The 21,310-nt window shown below is 36.8% G+C and overlaps 1 protein-coding gene and 1 non-coding gene across 8 annotated transcripts in view; one reads left to right on the plus strand and one right to left on the minus strand.

The window, feature by feature from the left end:
* Window positions 1-21,310, minus strand: part of LOC138701991 (nose resistant to fluoxetine protein 6-like) — a 1,327,025-nt gene that overhangs the window by 1,200,780 nt on the left and 104,935 nt on the right. The gene's annotated exons all lie outside the window — the stretch shown is intronic.
* Window positions 1,339-1,410, plus strand: TRNAY-AUA (transfer RNA tyrosine (anticodon AUA)). Its single transcript has one exon. It is a non-coding gene; the product is annotated as a tRNA-Tyr (tRNA).

A 21,310-nucleotide genomic window follows, 5' to 3' on the forward strand; every position in this document is an offset into this window, starting at 1 on the left:
TAGGCTATGTATAAAAATTTATAGGAGTCTATTGACAGCCATTCTTGGCATTATGTTGCATCCAATTTTGCTTGTAATTTCTGATTCTTTCTAAAATGGACGTAATTTCTAATGCTTGTAAAATTTCCCCATCTCTTTTATGATCTTACAAAGTGTATACAGCTTTTTACTTAAAACTCATAAATGAATTAATTTTAATCTTTCTAAATTATCTTTGCCAAATATTAAGTAGTTTACTTATTTATGCATTTAACTCCCATTCTTTCAATTGTTCAATTACTTTTTAAACAATATACGGTATTTCTAAACTATTTACTTATTTGTTCATCTTCAATGTCTTTACCTAAATCTTTATTTATTTTGTTTAAGTAATTAATTTCCTAATTTCCTAAATTGGTTACTTTTTGTCTTCGTTATTAATTTTTGTGCATTAACTTATTAACTATATTTTATTCATTCTTTTATTATTGTTACTATTATAGTGTTATTGTTATTTTTATTGTTTGCATTTTATCTCAGTAAATAATATTGCAGAAAGTTAACAATATTTTTACATGACTAGAGCAAGGGATGAACTACAGTAACCCCAATGTGCTGCTGCTATAATTTTCTCGTATATGTCAGGGCAAGTCTAGGATCATATGTGTAGGTAGGATTAATTATCAGAAAAGTAATTTTGTTATATTGCATATGCTTAGTGCAGTGACGTCAACGAGAGCGTAAACGTGCTCAACGCCCGTATGCGCTGCTCAGAGCACGTAGGACAGGCAGATACAAATCACTGTGAACACAAGGGTTGTACATTACACATTGACGAAGGAGTTGTTCAGTAAGTTCCAGGCTAACTGGACTCTTGACTTCTTATTTACGTGAAAGATGAGGTGATGTATAATTAATATTAATTATTTTTTAATTTCCGCTAGATTTTTTTTGTCAAGGATAATTTTATGAGATAAACGAATTTGGCATTATTTCTGTAATAGATAAATTATCTAATTGACAAACTTATTTCTACGATGAAAGAGTAATGGAACGGAGAAAAATTCTCTCCGGCGCCGGGATTTGAACCCGGGTTTTCAGCTCTACGTGCTGATGCTTTATCCACTAAGCCACTCCGGATACCATATAATATGCGTAAATCACTTCGTGATTTAAGACGGCGCTTATTCCGTCGGATCCCGGCCAACTAGTCTCTCATAACGAGTGCACCTCAGCACATGTGTGGACTTCGGTCCTATGTTCATAGACATCTATGACGTAGTGCAGAGGGCGGCCACTAGAGGGAACCCAAGAGTTGGAACTTAATCAGAGACAATTCTGTCCGACGCCGGGGTGGTATCCGGTGTGGCTTAGTGGATAAAGCATCAGCACATAGAGCTGAAAACCCGGGTTCAAATCCCGGCGCCGGAGAGAATTTTTCTCCGTTCCATTACTCTTTCATCGTATGATGACGCAGAATATCTGCATGGAAATATCATATGTACTTCGGTACATTAAAATAAAACTTATTTCTGCTTCCAAATCTTCAAAATTTAATTTCTCAATGTTTGATAATAATTCCTAATTTTAATATTTTATACAATCAACTAAACTGTTCAGAAGGTATGGAGATTGGATTTCTTTCATTACTGGTGATCATAAAAGGGAATCACATTTTGAAGATTGTGATATGTCTGGTTGGCTCTATCTGGATCCTCTGGAGGGAATTAACTTTCACATCCGTAACTGGAAACGAACGAGGGTCCGCTATATTTGCAACCTGAAACACTGATACTTGATCCACAGTGAAGGGCCAACTGAGGTCATGCCAAGTTATGATGACACATAGTAAACGACGTGTCAACGAACAAGAGAATCAATTAAAATAATCTATGCATGTTCGAGGCCCAAACGGGAGCCGTAAGCGAATTGCGGATCACATTGTGAGTTAACTCGGTCTGAAATGATTTAATTAACTGGATAACATTTAAATAAATAAACATATATTAATACTTAATCAGCTGAATTATTAATTTTGTGTTTGTACGGGATAATCATTGTAGAAATTACTTCTGATCGATTGATCCTTTTTGTAGCTTTTACTATTAATTGATTCATTTGAACTTACCATGGTAATTGACTGTGTGTCTAATTACAAATTAGAACGTCTTTTTTTGTTGCATTCCGCAGTTTAATGTAATTGCCCTCTCTCATATTCAACACAGAATTATTAAAACAGCGTTACAACTTGCTATTTAGTGGGTATTAAAACATTTTCGTTTGTATCCTGGCACATTTTTGTTTTGTATTCCAGTATGAATTGAAGAATATCGTCTTTGGTGTAGGTCTACAGAACGGTAAAGGCACAAATTTAACGACAATTGAAAGACACATTTGTTACTTCTAATCCTGGCTGATGTTGGTCATTTTTAAATATACTATCTTGTGTTATCTAAGGGCCGATTTCACCAACATATTTTTAATCCACAATTAACTAATTGCAATTTAACTTAAATACAGAATTTAAGAGATATATTGTTCCGGCAAGTTAACATAATAAATAAAATAAGTATAGAGATCCTTCAAAAAACTGTCTTATTTAACCTGAGGAATAATACAAATAAATTACATTAGGACATTTATACTATTGAAAAACATGACAAGCACTTTCGCCAAATTAATGGCATCATCAGGTCAAAATGTCTTTATGCTCACAGTATCACTGTCGTATGTCTTTTTTACCTGATGATGCCATTAATTTGGCGAAAGCGCTTGTCATGTTTTTCAAATTGTATAAATGACATAATGTAATTTATTTGTATTATTCCTCAGGTTAAATAAGACAGTTGAAGAATGTCTATATTTATTTTATTTATTTAAATACGGTAATTAATTAGTATTTAATTTGTTTGTATTTCACTAAACGAATACACATTTAAAATAAAGCCAATTAATTTAATTCCAAATTAAGTCACCACGGTCTTCGGAATCATAGTAAAATCACAGACTAGTATATACAGTCACGAAGCTCAATACGTAGTAAATATGCATTCATAGATAGTTGCTAACCACTAGGATCGCTACTATCGCCTCATTACAGACAATGCGAAATAGTACCGGCACAGTCTATTGTTCCTAGTACCCTCAACAACTGAAGCTTCGTGACTGTGATTTTTTTAGTTGGTTATTTAACGACGCTGTATCAACTACGAGTTTATTTAGCGTCGATGAAATTGCTGATAGCGAGATGGTATTTGGCGAAATGAGGCCGAGGATTCGCCATAGATTACCTGGAATACACCTTACGGTTGGGAAAAACCTCGGAAAAAACACAACCAGGTAATCAGCCCAAGCGGGGATCGAACCCGCGCCCGAGCGCAACTTCACACCGGCAGGCAAGCGTCTTAACCGACTGAGACACGCCGGTGGCTCGTGACTGTGGTAAAATCGTAATTCCGAAGGCCGTGTGTCTTGTTAATGTAAGCAGTGACCTATATATAGAGTTCATTTGTTATATTAGGACAAGAAAATTTTGTAACCTCAAAACATATTAAAATCATCGAAAATGAAAAGACGGATGGGTAGACTTTAGAAGACAAGAAGGAAGGTTGGAAAGCTCATCCCAATATCTTCAGCAATATTGAAGACAAAATTGGAATGACATGAAATTAGATGCAAGGAAATATCATGCGACAAACAAAATGGAAAGACTTCTTCGATTTGCGTTATTCTAATGTCTTCTAACATAATATTAGGTCTACACGATAAATATGTTATACATATTACTTTAGGTAATCGAAGATTCATTAAACGTTTCTTCAATAATTGTGTAATTTAAATAATATTATGAATATTTAACTATCAGTTGGAAATCCTAAATCTCCTTCTGTACTATTCAAAATATATAATGCTTGTGTCTTATTTAGCCTAAACCGCATTTGCAAATCTTTTTCGTCCATTGTATCAAAATAATCTCCTCTTTCGGAAATTATCCTCTCCCGTCTTGGTAAGAAATCATTATTTTCAAATATCAAGTCCATTATTGTCCTCGACAGGATAAAAATTATTGTCGTTAATGTAGGATTAATTATTTAAATGACCAAATATAACCAATTAACTTAAATGTAGTTTAATGAGAGCTTAAAGCCGAATTTGTGTTGGTGAAATGAATTTTCCATTTAAGTGTCAATTAGAAGGACTTTAAGTAACAAAGTTAAATAAGCCTTGTGAAATCGGCACTTAGGGTGCTATTCATAGACATTTCGCTAGCCCGCACTACGAGCGTGCTAAACAGGATTTATATCATATCATGTCGCTAACACTGGTTTATGAATACGAAAAACGTTAGTTCGCTGATCATCCACCGAAAACCCGCGCTAAGAATGTCTATGAATACGGCCCATAGAGTCTTAGACTGAAACTTGTCATCCGCATATAATATTTTTAATTGGTCATTTAACGACGCTGCATCAACTATATTACTTAGCGTCGATGGAATTGGTGACAGAAAAATAGTATTTGTCGAGATGTAGTAGCTATAAATATAATCATTAGACCGCGAAATGCAATTGTATGTTTTTATTGATTTGACATATTGAAAAAGTAAAAGTGGATCAGTCGTGTGTAAAAGATTTGGAGTGAGGTTGACGTCATACTTTCCCCTTCATCTGAGTTTTGCATGCCTGGACTAAGAACTGCGAATCTTTCATTTTTTAATCCTTAAAACACCAAGACAGAATATATCGAAGCCCCTTTAACACAACACCAAACAAATACTCAACTGAGAACAGAAGCATAATTTCTGTTTAAGGGAGATGAAATCCCTTCTGTTTGTTGAGAATGGAACTCGGTCTTAAGGCTTTACAGCAGGGTATGCTAATTTTGAATTATAGCGGATGGCGTAACTTGTCCATTTATTAAATTTTCATTTATTCTACTTTAAAAAGGACAGTAGAATACTTTCTATAATTATTTACACCGTTACAGTTGACACAAATTAATTTTCGAGCCTGTAGTGTTTTTGTGCGTAATATGCATGTTGAGTTACAATCAAAAGTATGATATTGACATTTTGTGAATAGTTATTTCTTTCATATCATTTCAACTGATACGACAGATGATATTTTATAATATTCCTGTAATTATGCATGTTCAATTAAATTTAATAATACATCTAGAATTATAATTTGTGTTCGGTAACCAATTTCTGCACACGACGTAACGAGACTAAATGTTGAAATGTGTTCGGCATTGTCTTTTTCGCAACCTCAATAGCTATTACAAACAGCGTTAAGTATACATGCACCAGTTAATAACTAGGAATGAATGCCTTTCAATCAGAAATATATAATACTACAGGGTGATCCGTTTGGGTATGAATAAAATAAAAATACCGTAAAACATTTACTATTGAACTTTATTTGTTGAAACTTTGTGCATACAACACTGAAAGATGGGAGATTCCTCAGAGCTCAACATGACCCCTATTGCGCACCCTGCACAACTCATAATGGTGATGCAATTAAACAACACAAGAGGGGTGGGTGATTTGTTGAAAACCTTGAGTAATTTTTACTCTCAGATCATCAGTGTTCCTGGGTTTCTGTAAATAGACAATGTCTTTAACAAAACCCTACACGAAGAAGTCAGGAGGGTTAGATCTGGGGAGTTTGGGGACCAAGCCAAGACAGGGGTTTCGCCTGAGACCTCCTGCATGTTTTTTTAACACAGAACCTGTTTCTACAAATGTTCGATATTACAACATTATGGAATCGTATTTAGGTACATTACGCACACCATACTCACGTCGAAATTCTCTTTGAACTTTTTGAACACACTCAAATTTAGCTTACAAAAGAACACATTGTGCCCGCTATTGATTTGTAGTAGCCATTTTAATCTTCTACGATTTTAATTTGTCCTTTCAGGTTATTATTTTTTTTTACTTGGTTACTTAACGACTCAGTATAAACTACAAGGTTATTTAGCGTCGATGAAGTTGGTGATAACGAGATGGTATTTGGCGAGATGAGGCCGATGATACGCCATAGATTACGTGCCATTTGCCATACGGTTGGGGAAAACCTCGGAAAAAAGCCCAACCAGGTAATCAGCCCAAACAGGAATCGAACCCGCGCCCGAGCGCAACTCTACATCCCCAGGCAAGCGCCTTAGCCGACTGAGCCACGCCGGTGGCCCTTTCAGATTATGCATTGTTGATTGTCATATGTGGAAACTTTCACTAGCGAATAGGGATTATAAAGAATGGACACTGAGCGAATTTTCCTGCGTTTTGTTTCTCTGTGCGCCAGCGGTTAGTTCCACTTTTAAGCGCTAGAGGTTAGTGTAATCGAGCATACGCTAAATAATAATTGAGAACAGAGTTGAGACACAGGATCCAAACATCGCCAACCTTATTGCATAATCCAGTAACGCTTTGCTTCAAATAAATTCAAGTTAACAGCTTTTCCCTATTTCTCAGTGAGAAACTAGTTGTAATAATAATATTTTATATTTCAGATATCATAAATTATATTATAAAATAATATAATACATTATAAAATTAAGTACGAATTCGTTTAATATTTGTGTATAATATAATATAATATAATATAATATAATATAATATTATATAGGTATATGGTTTTACTTCTCGTAAGAGTTTTGTTTTTCCATTTTCAGCGCTATCAAATCATTACATATTTTAATTGTTGTTGGGGTCAACGTCTCAACTCTCATTATAAAGGAACTCTAGAGTCTAGACATTACAGTTAATGACAGATTTATTATTTTATGGATCCAATTTATTTTATTAGAGTACATAATGTACCTAGATGTATTAATTATATGTGTTATATTTCCGCTGTGTCGACTGCTAGCTGGTGTGATGTCAGCGCCAACTCTAGGGAGAAAGCAGAATCTGACGCTCTAGCTGGCTTCAAGGTCATTGAAATCGGTCCGGCTACATCAAAGGTACCGACGCGAAGTGTCCATTTTTATAACCCCTATTCGCTGCTTTCACCTTTTAATCATAATATAACCAGCAAGAAATTTGTCCTACTATCATAATAGCTTTATAATAATAAATTAATATTATCCTTACCCAAACGCATCAGACTGTATTTATCTGGTTTATGGAGTACATAGCGATATACCGACTTTTACTCCCGAAAAGACCCAATAATCTATTTGACAGAAAATTGAATGGATCCTTGGGCCATTACGGAATTTTATATCAATAATAATACTCGTAATGGTAACAATCGCCTTAACGCGCTGTTCTTCCATCTTGGTTGCCAGAATTCGATCTCCTGTCAGGTTGTCATGAAATTTGTGGTGGACAAACCTAATCTAGCAGAGGGTTTTTCTCCGATACTACCGTTTCCCTATATCATTCCACCAACTCTCCACCTCCTCTTCATTTAATCTATTATCTGCAACAGTTAGAACAGACTGGGATGCAATTTTGGGACTAGTATGGATCTCCGATGCTGATATAGGGATGGCATGGGTTTACGGACCCTGAGTCTTTGACAAGTATCGATATATATGACATAAAATGAGTCATAGGAAGCCTAAAGGCAAGAATTCGTTCCGGGTCCATCTCTCGAAAGGCCAAACCAAACCAAAACAATGAATGATCTGTGCAATCAAAATTAAAATAACTATAATATGAAAGGGAAATTGTGGAGAATGTCTGTTGAATGACGAGGAAGAAGAGACAATCCTGAAAAAAGTCATAACCACCTTGGCTTAGTACACCACAAATACAACTTCGCCATTGCTGAGAGTTAAACCGGGGTCCTTGGTCGTCGTAAGCCAGCGTTCTACCAATTGAGTTAACAAGGCGGATTTAACATTCCCATAATGTACCATATCACACTGTATATCATAAATGATGCATCTTCAAACATTAGTCATGTTGGCCCTTAATTTTGTTACGATTAAAAAAGGATAGAAACTCAGAATTCTTTAAGTCGGTCATTTAATGGCGTTATGTGAACTACTAGGTCACTAAGCGTTGACCGTATTGGTCATAACGAGATTACCCGACATTCACTTTAAGTTGGTAAAAAATTCGGAATAAACCCAACTAAACTCAGTTTCTGGAATCTGTAGAGTAAGTCGGCGCATTTGGGTGGAGCGAATGGGCGGAACCTATCAGTGTGGAAGTGTGTTGCGGGCTGAATCGGCTCGCGGCCGCTAAGAAGCAAGATACGCGTGGCAGAAAATGATAGGTACTGTGGCAATTTGAACTGCAGTTGAGTTCAGATAGGAATGATACCCTTTCTGTTATCGCTCGCTCCCTTCAAGCAATGTTTTCCCCAAGAGCGATCATTGGACTGGCTCCTTCCACTCGCCACTTGCGCAAAAATCTTGTTTTGTCTCCTATACTCTACAACAATGGCCGTCATCACTCGCTGAAATGGGTAGAGTGCATGGAGGGTAAGGAACTCTGCTCCGTCGTGCACAAGGGATAGAGAGACAGCATACCCGCCAGCAGCAACGATTGCACGCTAGGGCTGTGTCTTGTCCGCGGGCAAGAGACGCTAGTCCGAGCGTGCAGTGTTTTGATGACCGCTGCTCTACAGATTACAGAAATAGAGTTAATTAGTCCACACAGAAATCGAACCCACGCCCGAAAGAAGCTCCGAATCACCAAGTATACGCGCTTGCCGACTGAGCTACGCCGGTGCTAAATTGATGCATTGTGGGACTCATGACATGAGATAGCCCTTCCAATAAACACAGTAGGCCTACAAACACAAGAAGATAATAGTCTTTCAGTTTCTATTGAGGCGGCAGAACTCTCTGCGTTACTTCTAGGAATCTCAAGCATTTAACCGGGAAACCTACCCCTACAATTGAACCATAGCGAAGCATAGTAGCAATAACTAAATCCATTGCGCGACCAAGTGCCAAGAACTAGGTACTAGCGAACTGCTGGTCTCACATCCACATACCTCAGAAGAGGTGAACGATCATCATACCAGTATTGTAGTAACGTGCAGTTAGCATGACGATCCTACTCCAGCCGTTACATCTGGCTTTCGAAACTAGGTTTTGTTACTCACTACAGCTTTTCTCAAATTCATCACGACGCAGAGTGGACAACGGTTCTATACCTTAGCCATAATGTCTTTAAAAATTTCTTTCTCCATGAACACTACAACCAGCAATAATTCCGTAAGGATAGTCGATGGCATGATACCTTAGACCACGCTGCCACTCTGCGAAATGTTCAGTAACAGCAATAATTTTTTCCAATGCCAGGGCTCTCAACTTGCCGTTATTCGCCTCATACCAATACCAACAAAATAGTTAATTTTGTATGTACAGCTTGATTCAGGGATTTTCGCCCCCGCAAAAAGTAAGCAGATAGACTGAGAGCGAGTTACTCATCACTACTGGCGAGCTGGGTCACACAGGTCAGGCCGCGTAGTCATACGTAATATCAAACATTTCCTTCTTATAATATCGCGGTACACTCTGCCTTAAAAAACATAATATTCTTTCACTCGTCCCGTTACTAACCACTACGTCTGTTGACTAAACAATGTCATGACTTATATTTTCGTGACATGAGTGTCCCTCAGCTACGAGCGTAGATATTATTTTCATTCTTCCTCTTCCCTCTTCCCCTCCTATGCACATTTGTGATTAAATTTCTTTCTTATGACGCAACACACAGCTCGCTCACTAGCCAAACAACCAAGGACAGGGGCCAATAACGTTGAATCGAGCTGAACAGTGTTTGTATTTGTAACTGGAGATGAAAGGTTTTGCAGGTAAAACATAATAAAATTAATGTGGCTACCAAGATTTAAAGTAAACCTCGTATTAGTCTGTACAAGTGGTAAGGCAATAGTTTACATGTTACAAAGCTTTGTCACCAAGGAAACGAACAGAGTTTAAGTTGATAGGAGTTTTGTTGAGTACAGAGATCATACGATTAGAGTGGCTGATAATGATCTGGAGAAGATATTCCACATCATCGCAACTGAATACACAGAGTTTTGGTCACCCTGTGGCGGTCGGCAGCCACTTTGTGGAGCAGCGATAATGCATGATGTGAACCGGAATGCTTGATAGTGAAGGGGTGGCGGCGGCTTTGTGTGATATCGAACCACCTGACCGACAGACAGACCGACCGACCGACTAACAATTACTGTATCTTCAGACATGTCCCCTTCAGAAGCCGCAACCCGCATATCACAGTTATAATTTTAGATAGAGAGCTGAAGGAAGGGGAAGGAAGTTTTCATTGTAGAAGTTTCATAATTCCAAATGTTGGCACATCCGGATACATTTCCAGCGAACTCAAGTTTCATTTTCGGCTGGAAAAAAGATGATGTTTTCCTAAAAGTTGATCTTTTCTAGTGGTTTTCCTGTGTTTTCTTAAACTATAGTCCGGGTCAGCTTACTTCATATCCTAAGGGTGAAACCTAACCATTCTTCCCCCCCCCCCCATTACTACATATGCTAGTGGATTATGGTGATTTTCTAGTTTACAGGTTGAATTTTCTTTTGCCAACTTCGTTTCGAATTTCGATACTGACAAATACTACAAATGGTACCTAGTGATTTTGTAACAGGTTTGTTGGCAACTGAGACAAATATAGACAAATTTTTTTTGAGTTATTTTACGACGCTTTGTCAACATCTCAGGTTATTTAGCGTCTGAATGAGATGAAGGTGATAATGCCGGTGAAATGAGTCCGGGATCCGGCACCGAAAGTTACCCAGCATTTGCTCATATTGCATTGAGGGGAAACCCAGGAAAAAACCTCAAGCAGGTAACTTGCTTGGGTCATCTGGTTTCACGGCCAGACGTGCCAACCGTTACTCCACAGGTCTGGACTCGACAATATTTGTCGGTAATGGAGTTGCATGAAATTAAATCTGTACTAGATTTCTGAGCCGGTTACTGGGAGCTAGTGAAATTTGAACATCCTAATAATTAATGTCAGTATTAATATTAATACATAATAGTTATTCTATGTGTTGCGTTGTGGTTATAATTCATGATTATACGCAGGTAAGTTTTCGGAGTTAGTATTAATAATTTCATGTGGTCTAACAAAATACATTTTTAGGTTAGGTCTCGTGAGTCAATTGTTTAGTCAAACCAATGAATTTCGTATTGCCAGACAAAATACTTGACATGTTGATCCCTTTCTCGTATAGTTTTCCTACGAAAATATGTTACAAATTATTGAATTATTTTGAATAACCTTCCAACATAAAGTACGGTAAGTAAATAAGTCATTTAGTACTAGGATCGTGTTATATCTGGTAACAGTTGGCAACACTGACATGACGGCAATATTTGCTGTTTAGGAACTGTTCTTTGTGACCCTAACTATATAGGCCTACTTTTACCCCAGCTAACCACCAAAAGGGGTCACACAATATATGTAAAAATGCTATAATTTCTTGAGATGAATGACGTATAAAAACCATGCCCCCATTAGGGCAAATAATTATTTTGTGAAAGTCTAAAAAATTTCGAGATTGTAAATCCTAAAAAAAAGTAGATGGAATTAAACTATTCCGGATTTAACTACATGTCTCTCTAATTCTATCTTATTTTTACGATGACGACGGAGAACCCGAGAAAAAATCTCGCTGGTGCCGGAGTTTTATTTTTAATGGACATAGCCAAAATAGTGAGGGTTTTCTTGGAGGTTCTCCCGTTTTCCCCTCGTTATTAGATTTATACTCTCCATAATTTCACTTTCATTACAATATACGTCTCGAAAAATAGGGCACCACTTGTGTTTTCATGACGCCAAGTCGATCGTTCCTCGAGGTTTGTCCAGATGGCAGTGGTGATGGATTCTAGATGACTCATGGATTTGCTTAAGAGGCACTGGTTTTTGCTTACTTTATGGGAACATGACGAATCGTGTAAATCTGTGAAATACGACAGAGCAACATCATGGACTTGATAGCTGGAGAGGAATGCGTAGTAGCGAGTAGTGGAATCGGCGTAGCCGACAGCAGAGTCGGAACGCAACTCAAATATTACAAGTGCACAAAAGGTATATTTGGACTGAAGTGTTTAAGGATGCTCCATGTCTCTTCCGATATGCATCTCTGTACGTTAGGACCTGCTCGTGGAAGTCAGCATAGAAGTAAAAAACATTTGCCTCATAAATACCGCCAGAATAGTCTTGAAAAACAAATTTCGAGTGAAGCGTACGAGAAAATAGTATTATGAGGGATATTGTTGATTGTCGATTATTTACACTTATCTGTCAACTTCATGTGTACAAATATAGTTGATGGATTTGTATAATAATGATCTTCTATTGATTTCCGTTAATGTTACTGATTATTATGTAGGTGTGCATTAATATTGTCTTCTATATTTGTTGAATTATAAATGTTTCCAATTCTAACCCTTTGATGGTTTTACTAGTGTATGTGGAGAAATGCTCATTGCTAGTAATGTGAGTGCAATGATGTGGACTGAATCCTGATGCCACATCTGTTAAATTTAGATGCACAGTTCTGAACAGTTATTGAATTTTCATCATATTTTCTCTGTATATACTGTAATCAAGAGGAACTCCATATCTAATTAGAAGGTCTTCCCTTCTAGCAATACGGCATGGTCTGCAATATTGATACATGATTATTATTCTATCCCAGTAAAACTTGCATGAGGACGGTGTTTGGCTGATAAGTTACTTGAAATATGGAATCTTTCCTCCAGCAAGTAGGGAGAACATTTGAATGCCGGTGTCTACTGTATCTTTTTTCCCCCCACATTTCTGTGTCTTTGAGTGTACTGTGTTCATGCTATTATTTACTTTACAAGTTCCTATTTTGTGATCTGGAAGTCCCGTTTCTGGATGAAACATCCCGTAATTTTCATCTTCGATGTCTAAATAAGTCATAATATACTTGCTAAAGCGCTCTGTTTCCAGAAGCAGCTTCTTTAAATAGCCACATATTTAGATTCGATTTCATTGATATAATCTACAGACATTTTCATCCTGTAGTCACTGGTTTGTTCGTTTATTTCTTTTGAAATTTAAGGTACAAATTCGTGTTTTGGTGTGATAAAATAAGTTGTATTTTTTCGGATAAAAGCAACTTCTTAATTTGTCTGTTTGGAGAAACAACTCCGTATCCTTTGTACAATAGGGCCATTTTCAACGGGAATTAATTTATAGTGCAAGTGGTACCAAGTTAAAGGGTTTATAATTTTCGACTCCAATTTTCTATGTCATTATCGAACTCGTGTGTTTGCTGCAGCGGTGACCAAAACTTGAACTGCAGTGATTACATGCGACAGACATCCTATGAAGTAAGAAGACGGAAGAAAGGTACGAGGCATGAAAACTACAACCAGTGGTGGTTCTTGTACTAACATCTTGATCAATCCCGTGGATAAAAATCTCAAGCTTTGCTATATCAGTAATGTCATTGGAGTCATCAAGAGCCAGCGAATAATATACGATTTTTCTTGCTTCTTTTTTTTTTAACCTTTCTCTTGAATATAATCAGGTTCTGTTTTTCCTGCATGACCTAAGCAATTTTTCATATTTTTCGGCTCAGATCTAGCTGTCACTTAGTTGATGAGTTGATATGAAAAGGCATATTCTCTAGGATAGTCATGTCAATTGTTGCTCATTGGCGCAAGCGCGCGCTTTAGAACTCAGTGTGCCCGCAGCTCTCTTCGGGAGATTAGACAAGAACATACTAAACGAACGGACTAGTCTGCCCCATAGAGGTTAGTAGAGCCGTAGGCTAGGGGTGTGAAACATGCAAGAGATGATACATTATATATAACCCAGAATGGAGACTTATTTTTTAGTAAAAAAAAAAGTGGTGGGGAGACACAGTGCATAATATGCAAGAAATAAAAAACAAAACCATAACAAAATCAGCAAAAAATATAACGTGGAAAGACATTGCGAAAAATATAACGAAGAAAATTATAAAAATATTTAAGGTGACCACAAACTGTCATTTACTTCTGATGTAAGTATATGCAATTAATTACGAATTGTATTTTCATTTCTGATTTTTAAATATCAATCATCTTATAACAATTTGTTATGCACTTTCCTTATTTTGCAGACTGCAACATCTGATGAAATCTGTATGACATTATCAGTTACGTAGTTATGGTTTTTATTTTGTTTATTTTAGTAGGTTATTTTATGACGCTTTATCAACATCTTAGGTTATTTAGCGTCTGAATGAGATGAAGATGATAATGCTGGTGAAATGAGTCCGGGGTCCAACACCGAAAGTTACCCAGCATTTGCTCATGTTGAGTTGAGGGAAAACCCCTGAAAAAACCTCAACCAGGTAACTTGCCCCGACCGGGAATCGAACCTTCGTAGTTATGGTATCTCACTCAAAATTGCAAAGACGTGTCATTCTTTCTCTGATGGACCTTTTACTAAGAGTTTTATTCTAGACGCTATAGCCAAAATATCTCCCAACGATATAAGAAAGTACGAAGAAAGATATTTTTATCCAGAAACATTGTAGTCAAGAGAACACAAGAATTGTCAGGGGACACTGAAGAAAAAAAAAAAAAAAACTTATGGAAATTGTCTATTACTTTGTGTCTCATTATTTCTCAATGAAAAAAGCACAACATGTCTGACACCTCGCCGTTTGTAGCTTTTGTTCGTGGAATAAATTAAAACCATGTTTACAGAAGAACTATTACTGTATTTCGAAATTGGTAGAAAAGCGTAATTTAAATTTAAGGTAGTACAAATTTATAACTGAATGTTGAACATAGTGTTACTTTAAAGTGGTTGTTATGTTATAATATGGCATTGTAATTTTTTATAGAAATTGTTTATATTACTAATTTCAATCGTGTCATATTCAACTATTACTTATATTTTCTCAAAAGCAATATAGAAAAAAACCATGGATATCTACGTATTTAGAAATGCTGTTGTTCATATCATATTTCGTCTACACGCATGACGCTAGCCTACTGTTTGTACATCACTGATTTCCTATCCCTCTGCAATCAGCAGCTTCCTATACGTTTCACCTTGTCAACCTCCTGACCGTGTCCTAGCGCTTGGCGCCCGCGAGTGATTTCAAGGTCATAAAATGCGCTTGCTTTCGACATCGCTAGTATAGGAGATAGCCTACCTCGTGGATAAAACGGCTATAAAGCAGATTTTCCATGAATATTATTTCGTTTTCCTCTGTAATCGTTACAATATTATATTTGGTGGATAATTTTCATAATTTTTTTACTTAAGAATGTAGTTAATTATAACAACGATTTTCTAATGTTAGTAGGAAAAAAAATTGTATTAATATTACCTAGTTGACTGCTTTCGACTTCTGTTTGTCATCATCGGAACTGTTCATTATTATGATTAGCTATATTCTTAAGTTTCCTATATAAAGTGTTAAAAGTGTGTAATTAAGATGTATAATAATTTTTCCTCATTACTAGTTTAATTTTCACATTTTTTACGTACATTCACATTATTATATTTATTATTTACGGATCTGATTTAACGTGTAAAGTAGTCTATAGGCCTAGTTTTTCAAAACAGAAATTACGTAAACGTACAAACTTCTTTAATTTTATATTTTATTTGGTTTCACATTTTAATTGAGGCATATGCTATTAACTTACGTTTTGTAAATGCAAGAACAATTATTTATAACCATTACGACTTACTCTACGTGATATTTAGAAATAATAATAATAATAATAATAATAATGATAATAATAATAAATATGGTTTATTTAACGACACTAGCAACTGCAGAGGTTATATCAGCGTCGCCGATGTGCAGGAATTTTGTCCCGCAGGAGTTTTTTTACATATCAGTAAATCTACTGACATGAGCCTGTCGCATTTAAACATATTTAAATGCCATCGACCTCTGCCAGGATCAAACCCGCAACCTCGAGCATATTTAGAGATGAATTGGAAATAAACCAAACATTTTCACCATCGTCTGAGTAAGTGTCTCTTTAGGTCTAACTGAATTTCATTGGAAATTAATCCTTTCCTTTTATAAAAATGTGCGTCACGATTTTTATTTGGTAAAACGTTTATAAATACAAGTAATTTAAAAACTTTTACTGCTACTGATGAGTTGTGTAAAATAATGTTAGCACTACATGATTAGACGATGTTTTTAATTGTACAGGTTATTCGATGCCGAAATTCAACATGTGTGAGAAGTGGCTAGTAAATTGTACCTGAAGCCCTCTATAAGGAACAAGATGATTTTGTGTGCCATAAATATACTACATGGGACCTCACAGCTTTACTTACCTCCCATAAGAAGCCATTTAAAATCCATCGCCTTCGGCCGAAGTTGAACCCGCTAACCTCGGATTCAAAGACGAGTAAGGTAAATATTCTCAACTGGAACGAGCAATAATATTTTTGTACCGTATAATAATTTTTATTAGTGTAAAGATGTTAATAAATTACGTTTTGTACTTCATAAATTCACTACTTACGAAGTTTATCATGGTAATGTTCTTACCCCCTCCTTCTGCCTTCTACACTACATCATACTTGTGGACGTTTTATATAGCCTACCTACGTAAGTTTACGTAAAAAAAAAAGGAAACATTGCTGCTACTGCAACTATCAATATTGCTATATAGGCGATCAAATACCTTGAAATAGGTGAACGTTCTTCCTTTTTCGTCGTTAAGGTTACGGGATTTCCACGTGGTCTGCGTATTAGACATCTCTATGTTGTGTCTGCACTCAACAGTTCCAAGAATTGACTCCAGTTCGCTGGAATAGCGATTCTTTCTCTCCATTGGTTAAGCGGCCAGGCCTCCCATTGGAGAGAGCCGTAAATCGATTCCAGAGGCAGACCCGTGTCCCCCAAGTCCGACTCTGTTCGGCGTCGGTTGTTTGAGAAGTAGAGCCGCTTGAAATATAAACTCTGATTTAAACTAGCAATTAAAATATTCCCATACTTCTTTGGGTAATATTAAAATACTTCAGACTATTAACATGAAATTTCGGTGTTGCTAGTCTGTGCAATAATAATATATCTGCTAGCATATAGTCTGGGTCTCATATCTCACCAAACTGAATTAAAACATTAGGAGAGAAACGCTTATTTATATCGGATTTATTAAGGAACACAGAACATTTATAAGATTCGTCCCGTTCTGTCTTTACTCTTATTCGTCCCCTTCTGGCTCTACTCTTCTTCGTCCCCTTCTGTCTCTACTCTTCTTCGTCCTCTCCTGTCTACTCTTCTTCGTCCCCTTCTGTCTCTACTCTTATTCGTCCCCTTCTGGCTCTACTCTTCTTCGTCCCCTTCTGTCTCTACTCTTCTTCGTCCTCTTCTGTCTACTCTTCTTCGTCCCCTTCTGTCTCTACTCTTATTCGTCCCCTTCTGTCTCTACTCTTATTCGTCCCCTTCCGTCTCTACTCTTATTCGTCCCCTTCTGTCTCTACTCTCCTTCGTCCTCTTCTGTCTACTCTTATTCGTCCCCTTCTGGCTCTACTCTTCTTCGTCCCCTTCTGTCTCTACTTTTATTCGTCCCCTTCTGTCGCTACTCTTATTCGTCCCCTTCTGGCTCTACTCTTATTCGTCCCCTTCTGGCTCTACTCTTATTCGTCCCCTTCTGTCTCCACTCTTATTCGTCCCCTTCTGTCTCTACTCTTCTTCGTCCCTTTCTGGCTCTACTCTTATTCATGCCCTTCTGTCTCTACACTTATTCGTCCCCTTCTGTCTCTACTCTTCTTCGTCCCTTTCTGGCTCTACTCTTATTCATGCCCTTCTGTCTCTACCCTTATTCGTCCCCTTCTGTCGCTACTCTTATTCGTCCCCTTCTGTCTCTACTCTTCTTCGTCCCTTTCTGGCTCTACTCTTATTCATGCCCTTCTATCTCTACTCTTATTCGTCCCCTTCTGTCTCTACTCTTATTCGTCCCCTTCTGTCTCTACTCTTATTCGTCCCCTTCTGTCTCTAATCTTATTCGTCCCCTTCTGTCTACTCTTCTTCGTCCCTTTCTGCCTCTATCTTATTCATGCCCTTCTGTCTCTACTCTTATTCGTCCCCTTCTGTCGCTATTCTTCTTCGTCCCCTTCTGGCTCTACTCTTATTCATCTCCTTCTGTCTCTACTCTTATTCGTCCCCTTCTGTCACTACTCTTATTCGTCCCTTCTGTCTCTACTCTTATTCGTCCCCTTCTGGTTCTACTCTTCTTCGTCCCCTTCTGTCTCTACTCTTATTCGTCCCCTTCTGTCTCTAATCTTATTCGTCCCCTTCTGTCTACTCTTCTTCGTCCTCTTCTGTCTCTACTCTTATTCGCCCCCTTCTGTCTCAACTCTTTTTCGTCACCTGTCTCAACTCTTTTCGTCCCCTTCTGTCTCAACTCTTTTTCGTCCCCTTCTGTCTCTACTCTTCTTCGTTCCCTTCTGTCTCTATTCTTCTTCGTCCCCTTCTGGTTTTACTCTTATTCGTCCTTTTTTCTACTCTTGTTCATTTCCTTTTACTTGCATTCTTCCTCGGTCCATTCTCTTTGTACCATTCTTCTTCTCCTGTTTGTCCTATTCTTCTTTGTTATCTTCTGTTATTTTGTGCAACTGTTCTTCGTTTCAATATGATTTCTCCTTCATTTTGATAGTATACTCCACTCATTTCTCCGTAAGTTTTTTGTTTCAGCATTTTTTCCTTTGTCTCCTTTCCCAAAGCTATTTTTTCGTTTCTTACATTTCATTATTTTGCGTATTTGTCATCTTATTTTATTTTGTTTACCTCCTTGTGTCTTTCTCAAGGTTAGTCTTTTTAATTTGCTTGTTTCTTCGCCTTTTGTTTCCTTTTTCATCTGTTTGTTTTCAAATCTACTTCTTTATTATTATAACATATCTGATCATTCATTTTTTTCAATTCATATACTCTGTTTCACTGCAGGTGTTGGTTTCAATGCCAGGAATACAAATTTTCTAATATTGGCTTGCGAAGTATTTCATTAAGAAATCTCATCTTCTTGATAAGAATTTCGCGTACTTTTCATATAGATTAAAATGAATTGATGAATAAATTATGCTAGAATTGACGGTAATGCCAAGAGAAAACTGATTCCAACAGCAACTTTGTTTATAAAAACATAATTATATACTCATCAGTTTTGAACCACAGTCCAAGAGTTGCAGTGACTTTGCGGCTAGTCGAGTACCTCGAATTAAATTCCGAATATTCAGAAAGGGAAGCAATTAATTTTTTCTCGGATCATCTCTTATATAAAACATTACAAATATTATAAAACAGCTGTTATGGCTCCAAGCCCCTGCGCGTATTTCAGTATTACAGAATGAAATTATTTCATGAACTCTGATTTGATCCCCGACATTGATTAGAGTGACACTTATGGTAGACAAGATCGGAGTAAGAGCAGTAATTTTGTCGGAATTCTCCCATTTGACCACGACTTCACAAATTTCAACACATCCAGTTTCACCTTATAGGTCCTAATTCCCTGAGTTGAATTCATAAAAAATGTTCCGTGGCTGGCGTGCTAGGTTTGAGGACACTTTCAGTTTCACCTTGTATTTCCCTTAGTTCAATTCATTAAAAAATGTAGCACTGGATGGCGTATTGGTTTCTTTTGACACCAGTAGGAGATAATAATTAGCACGATCTAAAACTTCTCAATACCACGCTCACTTCCATGAATGGGAGGAAGCAAGTCGGGAACGCGTAGTTCGCTAGATCTGATGCTAAAAAGGGGATAATTGTTTAAATCTAGTGACCGTTATGAACATTATAATAATCTCTGTGGAAATTGAGGGCAGCAAATCCAACAAGTGGCTCGATTCATATTACGTCTTTCTTTTCAAAGAGTTGTATGCAAATATAACTGCTTTTCGCTGTGCAGGACTCTTGTTCGCCAATTTTCTAGATGTAACAAAAGCATTTTCTTCAGAATCAGAAAATCTTAATTCTGTGTATTGCTAATTGAAGGGTTCAGAGCCATAGCGGGCCAAGCGCCATTTATTAAAAATGGAGAAAGCAAGGGTTAAAGTTAAGTAAATACCATAATTTAATGAAGATTGACATATCATTTAATTTTAATGTGCATACTTTATATTACTTGCTATATGTTTCGTTAAATTATGGTAATCATTTAATTTTAACTCTTGTTTTCTCCGTTTTTAATAAATGGCGCTTGGCCCACTATAGCTCTGAACCTTTCAATTTCTGACGAAAAAGATTACTTCCGACTCATGGCCTTCGTCGCTGTATAAAAATTCTATAATCTTCGGGAACCCTCTTTAGTTGAAGTGGAACCATAAATAAAGAAGTACCATCATCATCCTTTCAAATAATATTACGGAAACTCAGATAATGTTGTGAGTGCCTTATGTATTGTCCGAGTATTGCCATAAATATTTGACAAACGCTTTTTAAGATTCTCTAAAGAAACTATTAATTTTGTCGCCCTCCACCGAATCTTGGCAAGAGGGACTACGTTACAGTAAGCCTTCTCACAATTCATTTCTCTGCATTCATTGGCAATAAGCCCAGTCGAACACATGTAATCTTGAAGCCAAACACAAATTGTTTGTATAATGCAATAAATAGACTCAGACCATGAAATGTGCTACAAATTCCCTTCGTATGTGATATGAACTGTTTAATAAACTTAAACCCACGTTAATTGTTTCGAAGCATTTATATATTGCTATGAATAAAAAACATTAAATTACTAGAAAGGATTTAACATCTTGTTTTAAGTAATGCAGAGGTATTATAAACAATTATTACTGCAAATAAGCAGAAGTACATGGAGAAAATCTACAACATGGACTCCTTTCTGTAAGAAATCGAATAGAATCTGCTCGGTATAGATTTTTTAATTGATTATTACACTTTTACTATGTCATACTACTTCTGACCAATAAAACGGCACGGAAGGGCGTCTTTGAACCAATCATCGCTGCTTATCGCACAATTTTATCGCTTCCCTAGCATTTGTTTAATTTTATCGTTTCCCTAGCATTTGTTTATTTTTATCACTACACTAGCATTTCTTTCTTTCTTTGCCAACATTTCAAACTACACTGGTCAAAAACAGAAAATTACAAACCACTCCAGTCAATGCACAGCAGTTTCAAGTATGACTCGCATTGGCATTCAAGAACAAGAATTAATAAAGATCACTGGTCATAGCGATGCATCTTCCCTGAAACCCTATTTACAAATAAATGAAGCGCACCATTCGGAAATCCTGAATAAGTTGAGGAATACACCATGTACATTAACGAGTTCCACTTCTTTTACGTACACGTCCAATATAACATCAACTGAACCACCAGCCACTAAAACATTCAAA

Source organism: Periplaneta americana, chromosome 1 (assembly GCF_040183065.1).
Source record: "Periplaneta americana isolate PAMFEO1 chromosome 1, P.americana_PAMFEO1_priV1, whole genome shotgun sequence".
Classification (NCBI taxonomy): Eukaryota; Metazoa; Arthropoda; class Insecta; order Blattodea; family Blattidae; genus Periplaneta; species Periplaneta americana.